Here is a 13,763-nt window from a genome sequence, read left to right as displayed (position 1 = left end):
GAGGTGCCAAACTGCCCTCGCTTAAATACATTCGGCGCTCCCTGCCCTCCTCGAGCTCCCCGGTTCCGCAGTGGGCGTATCTGCCGGTTAATGGACACAGACACCGAACTCGAACACAAACGCAGATCAGTCGGCGTAAATGAATACGAGCGCGAAACGTCTCCTGCGGACGCTTTCCTCGATAAAACGTGAGGACTTTTTGCTTTCTTGCGTTCTGTTAGTATTATCGCCCTTAAAGCGTGGTTTGGAGGAGCACATCTTTAGAATAAGCGCAGCCATTCTCCAAATTCTCTTGTCATCATTTGATGCTTCTCTATTAAGACAGCTGCTGGGAACTGCAGCACTTCAGCAATACTTGTAAAGCGGTGAAAAAAGTGTATAGTGGGCATTTATCTGCGCTGAGTACGTTCGATGAAAACAATAAAGCTACTTACCTAGAAGCGAATAAGTTCCTCACACAGATGTTTACCAGCGCGGCCTTTTCTTTTTGAAGGGTGTTTTTTATTTTTAAACGTCCAACACTGCATCAAACCTAAATAACGACATTATGCAAAGGAGGAAACATGGGCTGCCATATCAGCGAATGCTTCGTTCCATGTGGACGAAAGCTCTTGCGCTGTCGCATTACGGTATACAGTGCCAGTGAAGGAGCGACCGGCATGTTGGTGCCTCACTCCGACCGGAATTATACCACATCGTCTCGCTTTGTATAACACTGCGGAGGCCTCAGAGGTCTCTGGGGAAAAGTATGCCGCGTTGAACACGATTTCCGAGTGACTCCCCAGTCAAAACGCACTATAGGATTCTAAGACAGAAAATTTCTGTAGTCTGTAGTCTTGTCGTATTTTGGGCATGTCTTGTGTAGTCTGTCTTGTCTTTTGTAGTCCTGTCTTCTGTAGTCTGTCTTCTCTTTTATAGTCTGTCTTCTGTAGTTTGTCCTCTCTTTTGTAGTCTGTCTTGACTTCTGTAGTCTGTCTTGTCTTCTGTAGTCTGTCTTGTCTTCTGTAGTTTGCCTTGTCTTCTGTAGTGTGTCTTGTGCAGTGCTCATACACTGTGTAACAGTCGTTACTCTCACCTGTCAATTAACACAGGATTTGTGTTCTGGAGTAGGCTATGCACAAAAATGCACAGCTTGTTAATGGTTGCCTGTCAATTAACACAAGCTTTGTGCATTCCAGAGTAATTCGTGCACGAAACCACTAGAATTGAAACGAAAATGATCAATATTTATTTACTGTTTCGTGCTTTTTTTTTCGAGCTTGCTGATGCATGCTGTCCAGCGTTCTCCTGGCCGCAGGTTCCTAGATGCATCGCCCATGAGCGAAGAAAAATGGTTTTTGTCTTGGCTGAAAAAAACAAAAAATAGAGATCACCGCTGCTACCTGCTCAAAAAAAATGTGAAAGCGTTGATGCTTCCTCGACACTGGTCGCCTTTGAAATTTGGCGCCATGGTTGTTTTCTCGTTGACTTGATTGGTTATCAATTAACTCTTATATTACCCTCATTTCATCCCAGCAACGATTTCGAGTTTTCAAATTTCCCTCCACGGATCGTTCCTGCCCACTCACTGAATACCCGCCCAGTCTAATCACGCGTTCATTGCCTTTCCTTCTCAATAATTACCTAATTGCCTCTAATTTATCATTCTTTTTCCCATCTCCTGGTTAAGTTTAGGACACTTATCACTGGTCACGTGATTGCTCATTTCGAGTTTTCAAACTTGGCGCCAAGCTTTGGCTTTGTCCAGACTTCCAGTTTTTCAAACTTGGCACTACGCTGTAGCTCCACCTACTTTCAGCGTTTTCAAATTTCGCGGCAATTTTTCTCTGGCCCAGCCACTTTTTGGACATTTTTGGCTGTAAATAATTATCCGATTATAAAATTTTCTTTTCGAGCAGCATCCTCACATCATTCTCTGCCAATTACACAACCAATCGTATGACGCTATCTCTTCCGAGTTGCCCACAACTGCTACGGACACGATCCCCGGAAACATAGCCTAGTAAACTTCTCACTTTATTAAAAATGTTGTAATACTGAACAAGCCTTATGACTGGCCGAGTTGGTACTGACTCACCTTAAAACCAGCCAGAACACACAAGAAGACATGAGCTCAAGAGGCGGGACTAACAAAAATTTAATTTAAGATTTTGATTATTTGATTTGTGAGGGTTTAACGTCCCAAAGCGACTCGGGCTATGAGGGACGCCGTAGTGGAGGGCTCCAGAAATTTCGACCACCTGGGGTTCATTAGCGTGCACTGAAAACGCAGAGTACACGGGCCTCTAAAATTTCGCCTCCATTGAAATCTGACTGGTGCGGCCAGGATCGAACCTGCGTCTTTTGGGACAGCAGCCGTGCGCCATAACCACTGAGCCACTGCGGCGGCATCATTGAAGGAAAGCCGCAAAAGGAGACCCGCGAAAGATACAAGCGCACAATAACCCAAAGCAGTGGAAGGGCGAAGTGCAATTAAAGGTCACTGGCATACTAATGAATCATCTAAAAAAGCAAATTCCTTACGGTGAAGGTTTTCCGATGGCTTAGCCACACGTGTCCTTAGCCTTACCGATGTAGTAAGCCTCAACTATCTACCGACAGATTTATCCCTTCCATAAACCACTGATGTGTCGTGGAAATTAGGCGTGCAAAGAGACATGTCATCCTTAGATTTGCATTCACAAGATTGAGCATACAGTGCCAGATTAGAATTTGCCTTCCCCCTATAGGGTGAAAGTGCTCAGTCAAGTGCAAATTCAAATATCTGCCTGTCTGCCCATATTAGTTGAAGCCATAAGGCAGTGGAACGCAATAATCTCGATTACTTTTGCAAGTGGTGAACCTTTTTTTGTGATACTGTCCATTGTGGACAAGTACCCAGTTTTATCAAGCCTCTTTAATGGCGGCGCAAAGGCCTCCTGTCTTGCACTTCGCTGTTAAGACAACAGCAGCATTACGCTTTCCCGCGACTTTCTTGAAACTGTGAAATACTGTGGAGGTAAGGTGTGTCAGCATCATCGGAGTATGTGCTGCTTACCCTCGAGCGAGGGAAAACATACTATGACAGGTTGTTGAGATGGGCAAGTGGGAACCCAGCTGCTTGGAAACCTGCTACAAGAATGAGTCCTCAGCAGTGATGGCATGACTTATGTAAAGCTCATGTCATGCATAGATTGCACACCCATCAAGTGTTTCCATCTTTACTGACCTTAACCAGCGACAAATACACCTCTTCACCATCCTTCCCCAGCAACGAGTGGTCCGAATCGCAGATAAAAAAAGCCTTCCCCGATCTTTAGCTGTATCCCCGACAAACATATTCGTCCACAAAGCGCAGGTCTGCATCAAGAAACTGCTAACGGTTCTGCTTAGACAATTCTGGTGTAAAAGGCAGGCCTTGACCGCATGCGTTAAAGACTCCTAAAACATCTTGTGCCAACTTATCTCACCCTTCTATGTTCAGAAAAATTAGATAGTCATGAACATAGCGAATTGCTACTATTCCAAGGTCTTCCAAACAGGGCTCTAATGCCTTATCGACTTTAGACAAAAAAATGTTGCTGAGCAAAGGTACGACCTGCGTGTAAATACCGCCCTGCCAACTGACAAATGCAGATTTGCAGTAAAAGGAGAACAGCCCCATGAAGCCAGCAACCGAAATCACGCAATCATCTGTAAAAGCATGTTCATTGTTCACCCTGATGCAGTTTGCACATGCCTCAGAGGTCTATCATGTGACAATGAATAGTGCAGGCCCTCCATGTCGATGCTCACTGCAGAGCACCTGCCCAGGTTGCTGTCCACAAGAAACTAGAACTCCACAGAACTCCACTTTTGTGAGTTGGCAAGGCGGTATTTACATCAGAAATCAGGCATATGCAGAGGGTCCCAGGTTGCACTGTTCCTCCGCGACATTCTTCTGTCCAGTCGATACCGCATCAAAGCCCTGTTTGGAAGACCTCGGCATAGTAGCATTTCGTTATGTTGATAGCTACCTAATTTTTTTGCACAAGGAGGGCTCAGATAAGTTGGCACAAGACGTTTTAGAAACCTTTAGGCATGTGGTCAAAGCCTATCTTTTATGTCTGAATTTCACTAAGCAAAACCGTTTGTAGCTTCTTGACTTAGACCTGCGCTTTGCGGACGACCACATATGTTGGCGCCACAGCCCAAGATCAGGAAGCCTCTTAGCTACGAGTTGAACCACTCGAGGCTGGTGAAGGACAGGTTGGCAATCGCATGCATCACGACCGCTTTATGGAAGTCATGCCATCACAGTGTTTAGAATGCATTCTCGGAGCAGGTTTCCAAGCCAATGGCACCTGGGTTCCCACTTGCCCATCTCGCGCACCTGTCAGAGTGTGTTTTTACTCTCTCGAGGGAACTGAACACCATTCACACGATGCTGACGTAGTTTAGCAGCACAAAAAGACAGGCTCTATACCTTACCTCCACGCCATTTCTCACCGTCCCAAGAAAGTTGCACCAAAGTATGATGTTGCTGTTGTCTTGACCGCTAAAAGTAAGCTAGGAGCCCTATGCTTCTTCGTTCAAACTAGGCTTGATACAACTACGGGTAATCGTCCGCTATGTACAGTGGCAAATAAAAAATGTTCACCACTTGCAAAAGTAAACGGGTTTTTTGCATTCCACTGCCTCGTAGCTGAAACTACTACGGGCAGACAAGCAGATATCTGAATGTGAGCCTGGCTGAGAGCACTTTCAATGTATAGAGCGGAATACGAATTTTCACCTGACACTGCACCTTCAATCTCGTGAATGCAATCGGAGGACGACCTTTCTCTTTGCACGCCTGATTTCTGCGGCAGATTAGTGGTTTAGGGAAGTGATAAATCTGTCCTGATATAGTCGAGGCTTACTACATCAGTAAGGCTAAAAACAAGTGCCTGGCTAAACCGTCGGTGAACGTTCACTGTAAGGAATTAGTTTTTTAGATGGTTTACTAGTACGTCAGTGCCTTTCGATTGTTTTTGCCCTCTCACTGCTTTTGGGTTTTGCGTGCTTGAATCTCTTTGCAGGTCTTTTGCCACTTTCCTTCAATAAAATTTCAGTTGTTAGACCAGCCTCATCATGTGCTCATCTCATCTCCTGCTTTGTGTCTTCCGGCTAGTTTTGAGATGTAATACTGAATGCCGGAAGACAGCCATTTTAGAGTCAAGTGCACTTCTGATGGGCACAGCGATGAATGTTCATTTATTACAAAAAATAGTGCTTGCTTGATTAATTTATGCATGAAGTATATGACACTGCATCAAAATAAAGGACTAAACCTCTAACCCTCATGGCCAAACTGCAGTTACAGCAAACAAAAGGACACCATAAAGCTGCCCCACATGCAAAAGCTTGCACTTCAGGCCAATGCAGAAATAAGATCAGATTACTTCCCATACTGCATGACACTGCCACGCAAAGTGAAGATTGTGACAGGCAATAAAGGAGCAACAAAAAAGCGAACTGTAGGTAGCAGCCAATCTCATGCAGACAAGCTACAAGGTCAGGCCAACATAGACGTGGAAGAAATTTGAAAAAAAAAAGCCACTACAAGCACATAATTTTTATGGTTTTCACAGCCCTTTAAATGGCAAATACTTTCCTGAAAAAACATAACAAAAGCAGCAATTTTTTTTTCGGCAATCAATTTTTTTCATGTACTTCGTTATTCTTGAAGCATGGGCGAGCATAGAGTAGTCAGATTAGTGCATGCGTTCCTAAGCAATGCCATGCCAAAAACTGTACTTACAGAAAAAGCTTGCCTTATTGAGTGAATACCACTGGCCATCCACTAATTTCCCAGGCTGTTCCAGGTCCCTGGCAAAAATCATACGCAACTTGGTGGCTTGCACACCTTCCATGCAACTCTTGGTTTTTAGCTGGAAAAAAATTGAGGGATCAGTGAGATATCAAATTTTACATGCATTGCTTTGTTTCAATGACCGACTAAGAAAAAACAGCGGTTTCTGTGAGCGCAACTAGTTTTTCACACTAGCTTTCTACAGTAAACAACGTTTAACCTGACCTATTTCACACTGACTTGCTGCACGGCCCCAGCACTACTACTCTATGGTTTCAAATGCTTGTTAGCTCTGAGCCCTTGTGCTTGCACTCGTTAATGCAGAAAACCTCGGAAAGGGCAATCAGAGCTTCGAGCTTTAAGCCATAGGTATTCAGAAGCTCAGTGGTCTGTGGGAGAACTTTTGGATGGGTGACACAGTAGCAAATGCTGCTCCAGCTACTTTCACTCCATTGCAAAAAACTCGCACAGCAGAGGCCTGTCCTCCATTTTGCATTGCAGAAACAATCACTGAAATTCAAAGCACGCATACTAAATGCACACCTACCTTCCAACACAGCTTCATAATAATGGGTATAATTATTGGAATGAAATACCAGTCAGTACATGTAGTTTTAAGTTTATCCAAAAATTATAAGCAACCGACAAACAATAAACAATAAAAGGGAAATAAAATAACCAAAATTGTTTAAAAATCTGTCAGAAGAATTATGTGACATCCACTACACTCCAGCAGTTCTTGGGCTTTGTGCACCTTCAAACCACACTTTCTTACAGGCACATTTGCACAGAAATTGCATTGAACCTAATCTTTAAGAATCTTTTTTGGTGCAACAGTAAGAAGAACCAGGTTTTACCCAAAAACGAATCACCCTACACGTTGCATCACAAGCCCAGATGATGCACTTGAGTCGCCTCTTATGCTTATGCAAGAAACAGGAACAGAGATATCTTGACTAAATCAAAAAAAGAGGAAGTGCAATGCATGTGTAATGCAGAGAAAATATAAGCAATACCACACTAAAACACTGGGAGGATTCCAAGAGTAGGTGAATGCATGAATGGGTGGCAATCAGATGGCTAAATGAGATTAGGAAATTTGAGGAAAAAGGGTGGTAGCATGTGGCACAGGACACAGTTACCTAAAATGAACTAGAGAACCATTGTTCTGCACTAATTTTAACAGCACATTCACACGACAGACAAAAATCACTAACTCCAGGAACGAACTGCGCATCATGCAACTCAATGTCAATCACCATTGGAAATGGCACCAGCACCGCAGACTGCACATGAGGAAAAGTAGACATATTTTTGCTCTCAACTTTGAGCAGCAGTCAGCTGCGCTTTTAAGAGCAAAGCTCTAAAGTACGGCAACATTGGCACTTTGTTTTACTGACATGAGGGTGCTTGTGAGCGTGCAAGTCCCAGGTTTGTTTTGCACCAAATGTGTTAATTGCGAGGTATGTTTAACTAAAGAGGGGCATCTAACATGGGCATCAGCTCTTCATTACTTCGCTTCTATATCCCTCCCTTATATCACGGTTCAAGTGTCCACCAAAATGTGAGACAGTTACTGTTACATTTCCTTGAATTTTCCTCCAACTAATTTTAAATTTTTCAAGTATACAGCTTTAAGAGGGTAGAGGTACAAACTGTGCAGTATAACCATATGCTATGGCAATAAACCAGCAATAAATCTGTGCTGATAGCAGCTTGCCCAGTGCATTGCAAGGATGCTATGGCATACAATTATTGGTGTCATCGTGCAATGATACATTACTGACTGATAGTTTGGTCTCTGCATCAGAAATACTGGTAAACCATCATTGTAGAGCACAATGTTTTTAAAGGAATAAATGAACATATAGGTCCTTTTCTAGGACACATATGCATACCAGGCAACAGGTGTGCAATGTCAAAGCACGTTTATGTTAACAGCAGCTGCGTCAAGAGCTACATCAGCGACTATATTTTGTACAAGTCTACAGTTCCGGTAATTATAAGCTGAGGCACTGCTGTGAAGTGTATGTAGAGTTTCATGCATTTCTAAACCTAGCTGCAAGCCTATATGGAAAATATTTTTCTAAATAGGCAGCTATGATATGCATCACTGAAAAAGAATAACTACCATGAACAGATCAGGAGGGATGACACAGCCGAAGGCAGGAAGCACGCATGGCCCAATAGAATGCTAGCCGCTGGCAACTGCAAATAAATACATCCAGAGCAACAGCTGTCAGTGGCTGTAGATATGTCATGAATGACAAGAGAGGAAATCGTCTACTGCTTTAAAAACTAAATTCAGACGTAATATAAGTAAATAAAAAAACAATGAGCTAGCCCATGACAAAACAAATGAACAGATTTTATGTATTGCACCCATATACATTCTTTGAGAAGAGTCACAATAACTGTTGTAACCACACTGAAAGATGAGCTGGCTGAAATATATGATGTGCAGGTTTTCATCAATTCCTATGATGCTGCCTTGCACCAATGTCTAGGTATTAAATTGAAAGTTGCAACCAGTCTGCCTTTGTTAAATGAGAAGAGAGAATGGAAAAAAGCATGCCTTCACTAGCAAGAAGCTTGATATCTCACAGCACAACTTAGCATCATAGAAAAATTGCTAGCGCATTTAACAAATCTGCATACAATTAAAAGCTGCACAAATTTGTCGACTGACAATGCAAGTAAGGGCAAGAGAAACAAAAAAATACCAAAGAACACTCGTGAGTGCGCCGAAGGGAGGTCTGTGGGTAGGATCCCGTGCCTGGGAAGAGTTCCGAGCTCGAAGAATCGCCGGCACCACAGCTGATGGCACGCAACCAAGAATAAATAGCATAGCGAAAATAAGTAACAAAGAAAAACATCGACAATGGCGAACGACTTGAATGCGGGCCGCAAAAGCGAGGGATATACCAAAAAGGTAGAAATCGTAAATAATTGTGCAGTTGCATCCCCGACAGCTCGCAGTGCTCAGAAGGAGAGGAAGCATCAACGTTTACAGCTCAGGAGACGCAAGATTGATCTAACTTTGACATAACACTGCCTCAAATCCTGTTCCACTGGGGAAGCACAGACAAGTTTACAAATGACAAGGCGATGAATTTGAACTAGCCTTTCGCATGCGATCACTGTCTCAGAATTTAGTATGACGCATATTAAGGCACAAGCACTAATCCGATGAGTACTAACCCTGAGCAAAATAGTGCGGTGTCTGATCGCAGCTAGCCTAGCGCGAGCGCTCCGCCGCGCGGCACTTCTCGCTCACCGTCTTCTACGCTTTGCAAATCCATGTTTTTTCACCGAGTGTCGAAGCGCTAGCAAGCGAACTCTGTTGTGATATCTGGTGCCATTTTTATTTACCACGGCACGCGAGTACTAAATGCACATAAAGACAATGAGAACAACACTTGTCATGCAGGATATAGGCCCTGCTTTTTTGCCGCCACATTATAGCTGCGGCAACCGCAGGCGGATTGCCTCCACTCACATCCCTATATAGCCGCATACAAATAGCGCGTGTGAATACAGATCATTAGCAAAGAAACGCTGAGCGGGACTCACCGGCCATGCGATTCATCCAGGCTTAGTAAAACGGCGCAGGAGTCTTCGTTCCCTTTAGAGATGACAAGACGTCCCAGCACTGTCTTTCTTCATGGCTTACCCGTTGAAACTCGCCAATGTTGACAGGCCGAAATCCTGGTCGTTGGCTTCCAAAACACACTACTGCTCACCTTCCCATTGAATGAGTTCTTCACACGTGTCCGCCGTACAAGTACTCAAGCAATGCTTCAAAGAGGCAAATAATACAAAACATGACGCGTCGGTTGCGCTGCAATGGCGCCGACGGCTGCGCTTCCGTGTCGGTGAAAAATTGAAACCGACAAAAAAATTTCTTTTTAAACCATGAATATTTATATTATCTTCACAACAAAGACACTGCATTTATTTTAAATTATTTTTAGATTATTTAAGAATACTAAAGCGCTTTCAGTTACTTTTTCTGGCATGTCGTTTGTAGAAGCTGCGATCCTGTGATCCCCTGAAGTGACCCGGATGCTCTAGCAGACGACGGAGCAGACGACAGAGCAGACGATGGTGCTGACAGAATGCAATTTCGTTTCATGCCAGATAAAATCACTAAGTTGCTACAAAAACAGCGAAGAAAAGCACCGTATCTCAAGCTGGCGAATATCGTGGATAAGTTGAACGCAATTGGCACGATGGAGAGTAGCTGCGATGCATTAATTTGCGCGACACTGGAACGCTCACCGGAGATAATGAAACTTAACAGCTAATCGGTGACCAGTACAAGCGGATTGCTTAGATATCAACTGCGTTACGTAACTACGTCGATACTTGCGTCTCACTTTAGCTAATATGCAACAGCGGCTAGCACTCGCCGCACCCTGATCGCGTGTAGTTTAACAAGCAAGAGCCCACTAGCGCATCGAAGCAGCCGTGTTTTCGAGTTCGTATCGTTACGATAAATACGAGCTGTTTTGGCACGTACTGGAATTGAAGTTCTCAGCCGGTATGTCACGGACGGTGACGATGGCGTCGAGGACGATCTTAACTAAGACTCGCCGCAACGCAGCCGATAACCCAAGCATATGGGCGTTAAAGGTTGTTCACCAGTACTGCAAACGTGGGCATAAAGTATCGCTCAGTCGCAGCGCCAGTCGCTCGCTTCTCGATTTTCCAGCCTTCCGAGTGAAGGTCGCAAGCTGTTGAGCCAATCAGTGAGCCAGCCGGAGTGAGCGAGGCGAACTTTCGGGAACGACGCCGCCCGCGGGCGCGCCGGGCAATGAACTACGCGCTACCCCCTGGCTGCCCTAGTCGTCGCTAAGCCTAGCCGGTTTCACATCGATGCAGCAGCTGAGTGCACTTCGAAACTGGCTAGCGCTGAGGTGCTGCTCTCGTCATCGTTTTACTGTGAACCTCGTCTCATAGTAAAACAAAGATATGCTCGGTTTCCGTGACACCTTCAGGAGCAGAGCCAGCTGAGGCCAGGAGAGCCGCGATTCAGCAGCAATTAAAGGCGCCGTGGGGAGACATTTGTTTGTATTCCTGTTATCGCTTCTACCAATGACTCGATATTGGACAACGATACTCCATCCGACGGCTTAGTATGGACTTGAACAAACATTACTGTCGCATGTTTCTGACGCTGGCGGCCGGTATTCAGGCTGGCATGCCGCGCCCGTACGTTATCATGTCGCTCAACTGTATGGCCGTGGTGCACATCAAAACCCCCAGACATCCTCCTTTTCTCTCAGATTGTCATAGCACACAGTCACACTGGGACAAGAGTAGTTTAGAGGACCGAGCGCGGGTGCACAGGAGCTAGACTGTGTCAAAGCAGGCGAAACTCTTTAAAGCGCGCGGTTGACGTCAGTCCCAAGACTTTATTCTCATTTCGACCGAGAATCAAATCGGTTCAAACTCGCCGGCCGCCGCATTTCACCTTCGGCTGCATACGCTGCTGTCTATATTTAGCGACATTTTCGTGTCACCGTCATGAAATTTTCAGTGAAGGCAATGAACGACGTCGTAAAGTATTTTTTTTTGCTATTTTATGATAAGCACCACGTCAGTGCCGCTAAAAAAAATTCTCCGCCAACACTGCATCAGCGTTGGACTTAAGAGCGTTAGCTACGAGAGCTTTAAGTGTTTAGATCGGGGTGCTCAGCAAACGTGGAGATGACAAAATACAAACATCTGAGGGCGTTTCGTTTCGGAAACATTCGTTCTAAGATACAAGCAGCGTCGTCTACTTCAAAGATTTTGCACTACTATTGCGATTTACAGCCACCTTCGCTAAATCAGGTATGTTTCCTCCTTATATATCAGTTAACGAATTTTATAAACGTGTGCATTACAACAAGACGAATTGTTTGACCGCAACCGGAACCCTCTGCGACAAACGATTAGGCCATATGGCTGTCTGGAAGTCCCCAAAATACACGGTTTGGGTGCGAGAAGGTCGTCGGTGCGAATCCTCCACATATTTTGGGCTTCATCTAAATATTTATTTTATCCTCAGGAACATGACAAGTCAAATGACACCACTTCGATCGTTATGCGTCAAACGGGCGGCCCCCAAATTTGATGCAAATGAGGGTCCCCGGGGTTCCACTTCGATAGCCGCTATACTGGCATATGTAAAACGGATCGAAGGTATCTGTGAAAACTGAGGCTCTACGCACCCGCTGTTGCTTTGTGATATAGTGTGGTAACTGTCTTGGCCAATTTGACCTTCCCTGCAGACAGACGTGTCCTTGACAAACGTAAGTGGTAAGAGCTGACGCTCTTAAAACTGAAACGCGGAAAAATAATATCGGGGTTGCTTTGAACATTTATACAGAGAACTGCGTGCATGTACACACATGCTGCCTTTGTGTAGCCGGTTGGTCATGGCGAGTAATTTTCCCTGATTGACGATTAACGACATTCTTTTCCGCGACACACAGAAGTGTCCTTGGCCTTTTCTGCGCATGTAGTAGTAGCGGTACATTATGTTACATGGCTTGAACATGTCACAGAAGCCAAGAGGACACTGACTTTCAGTAGCGCCATTCGACTTCCGCACACCGATTGGTGTGCAGGCGCTGTCGTGGCTGCAGCTACATGCCGCCACCGCAAGCGCATGCGGATACGCAGGCACCGCTGGCTTCGTCCCTTGTGCATTACAGCTCTTTGGGCTTTCAAAGCCGCATTATACTCTTGAGCATGCACTATTTTCGTCACATTGTCATGTGTGAACAGAAGGGAATTAGTTGAGTGCTCGAGCAGTGCCTCTCCTCTAAGCCAATTCTCGTTCGGTGAGAGAGCCAGGTCGCGGGAAGCGAGTTGAAAACTCGATTCGCCAATGTGAATGAGCACTTCATTTCGCTCGGTGCCCGTCACCAACAGACCAGAGCACCTCGCATCCTCTTCGCGACTCGCCACAGTGAACGCGCTTTGAAGCATCTTTGGTTAATTTGATCATATCGCTGTCACACGACAGCACGACAGTATTTCTACAATTCTGCAGTAAAACAACTACCCTCACCAGGAATCTGTCGTATGACACATCCCACGATAGGTATCTATCGCGCGGCACAATCCACGACAGGTATCTGTCGCGTGACTCATCCCACGACAGGTATCTGTCGCGCGGCATATCCCACGACAAGCTGTTGTGTCGCGCGACAGGCCGCACGACAGGTACTTTTGTCGCGTGAAAAGAGGCGCGATAGAAATCTGTCGCGCTACTGAACCCACGACAGGCAGCTTTGCTGAGGCACGCAATCTCTGTCGCGCGGCACGACTCCCTCTGTCGCGCGACAGTACCTGCGACAAAAACCTGTCGCGCGACAAATGCTGCGACAGGGACCTTCTTCGCACGACAAAATGCAGGAAAGATGTCTATCGTGCGGCAGAACCTACTACAAACAACTTTGTCGCGCGAAAGAACCCACGACACGAAGCTTGTCGCACGACAGAAGGCACGACAAGACAGCTTGTCTTGCGACACAAAATTGTGTCGCGCGACAGATGCGCGACAAAAAATTCTGTCGTGCGTTTTGATCGGGTCCTGTCTGGATGTCCTTTTTTATTCACCGCCCTCATTCACGCTTTTCTCGCCTGTGGAAACTAATGAATGTGAAGTTTGTGGATCAGCGGAGAAAGTTCCTCGGGCCCTGAGCCGCCACGGAGAGAGCTGGCGGAGTTATCAATGTTCTATTTTGTCTTTTTTGGAAATTAGTGAACTGAAAACAGTTGTATACTATTGTATTGTATTAAATGAAAAAAAAAAACGCATCAGCCGTCTGTTCATTCCTTCCACAGCCTCGCAGCGTTCTTTACGCGCTTATCAACCGTTGTCATCAAAGGCATTTTTCATCCATAAGATGTGAGTGAAACAGTCGTCCCAAGCATTTTGAGTCCCACATGTTGA

General features: G+C 45.2%; 1 long non-coding RNA gene across 1 annotated transcript; it reads right to left on the bottom strand.

Moving 5' to 3' along the window:
• Positions 1 to 1,121: 1,121 nt before the first annotated feature.
• Positions 1,122 to 9,680, bottom strand: LOC144098480 (uncharacterized). Its single transcript, XR_013307187.1, has 5 exons — positions 9,386 to 9,680; positions 8,536 to 8,629; positions 7,944 to 8,020; positions 5,762 to 5,891; positions 1,122 to 1,346 (listed from the first exon to the last, which is right to left on the bottom strand). It is a non-coding gene; the product is annotated as an uncharacterized LOC144098480 (long non-coding RNA).
• Positions 9,681 to 13,763: the final 4,083 nt, after the last annotated feature.

Source organism: Amblyomma americanum, chromosome 1 (assembly GCF_052857255.1).
Source record: "Amblyomma americanum isolate KBUSLIRL-KWMA chromosome 1, ASM5285725v1, whole genome shotgun sequence".
Taxonomy (NCBI): domain Eukaryota; kingdom Metazoa; phylum Arthropoda; class Arachnida; order Ixodida; family Ixodidae; genus Amblyomma; species Amblyomma americanum.
This window is presented reverse-complemented; position numbering and strand designations above follow the sequence as displayed.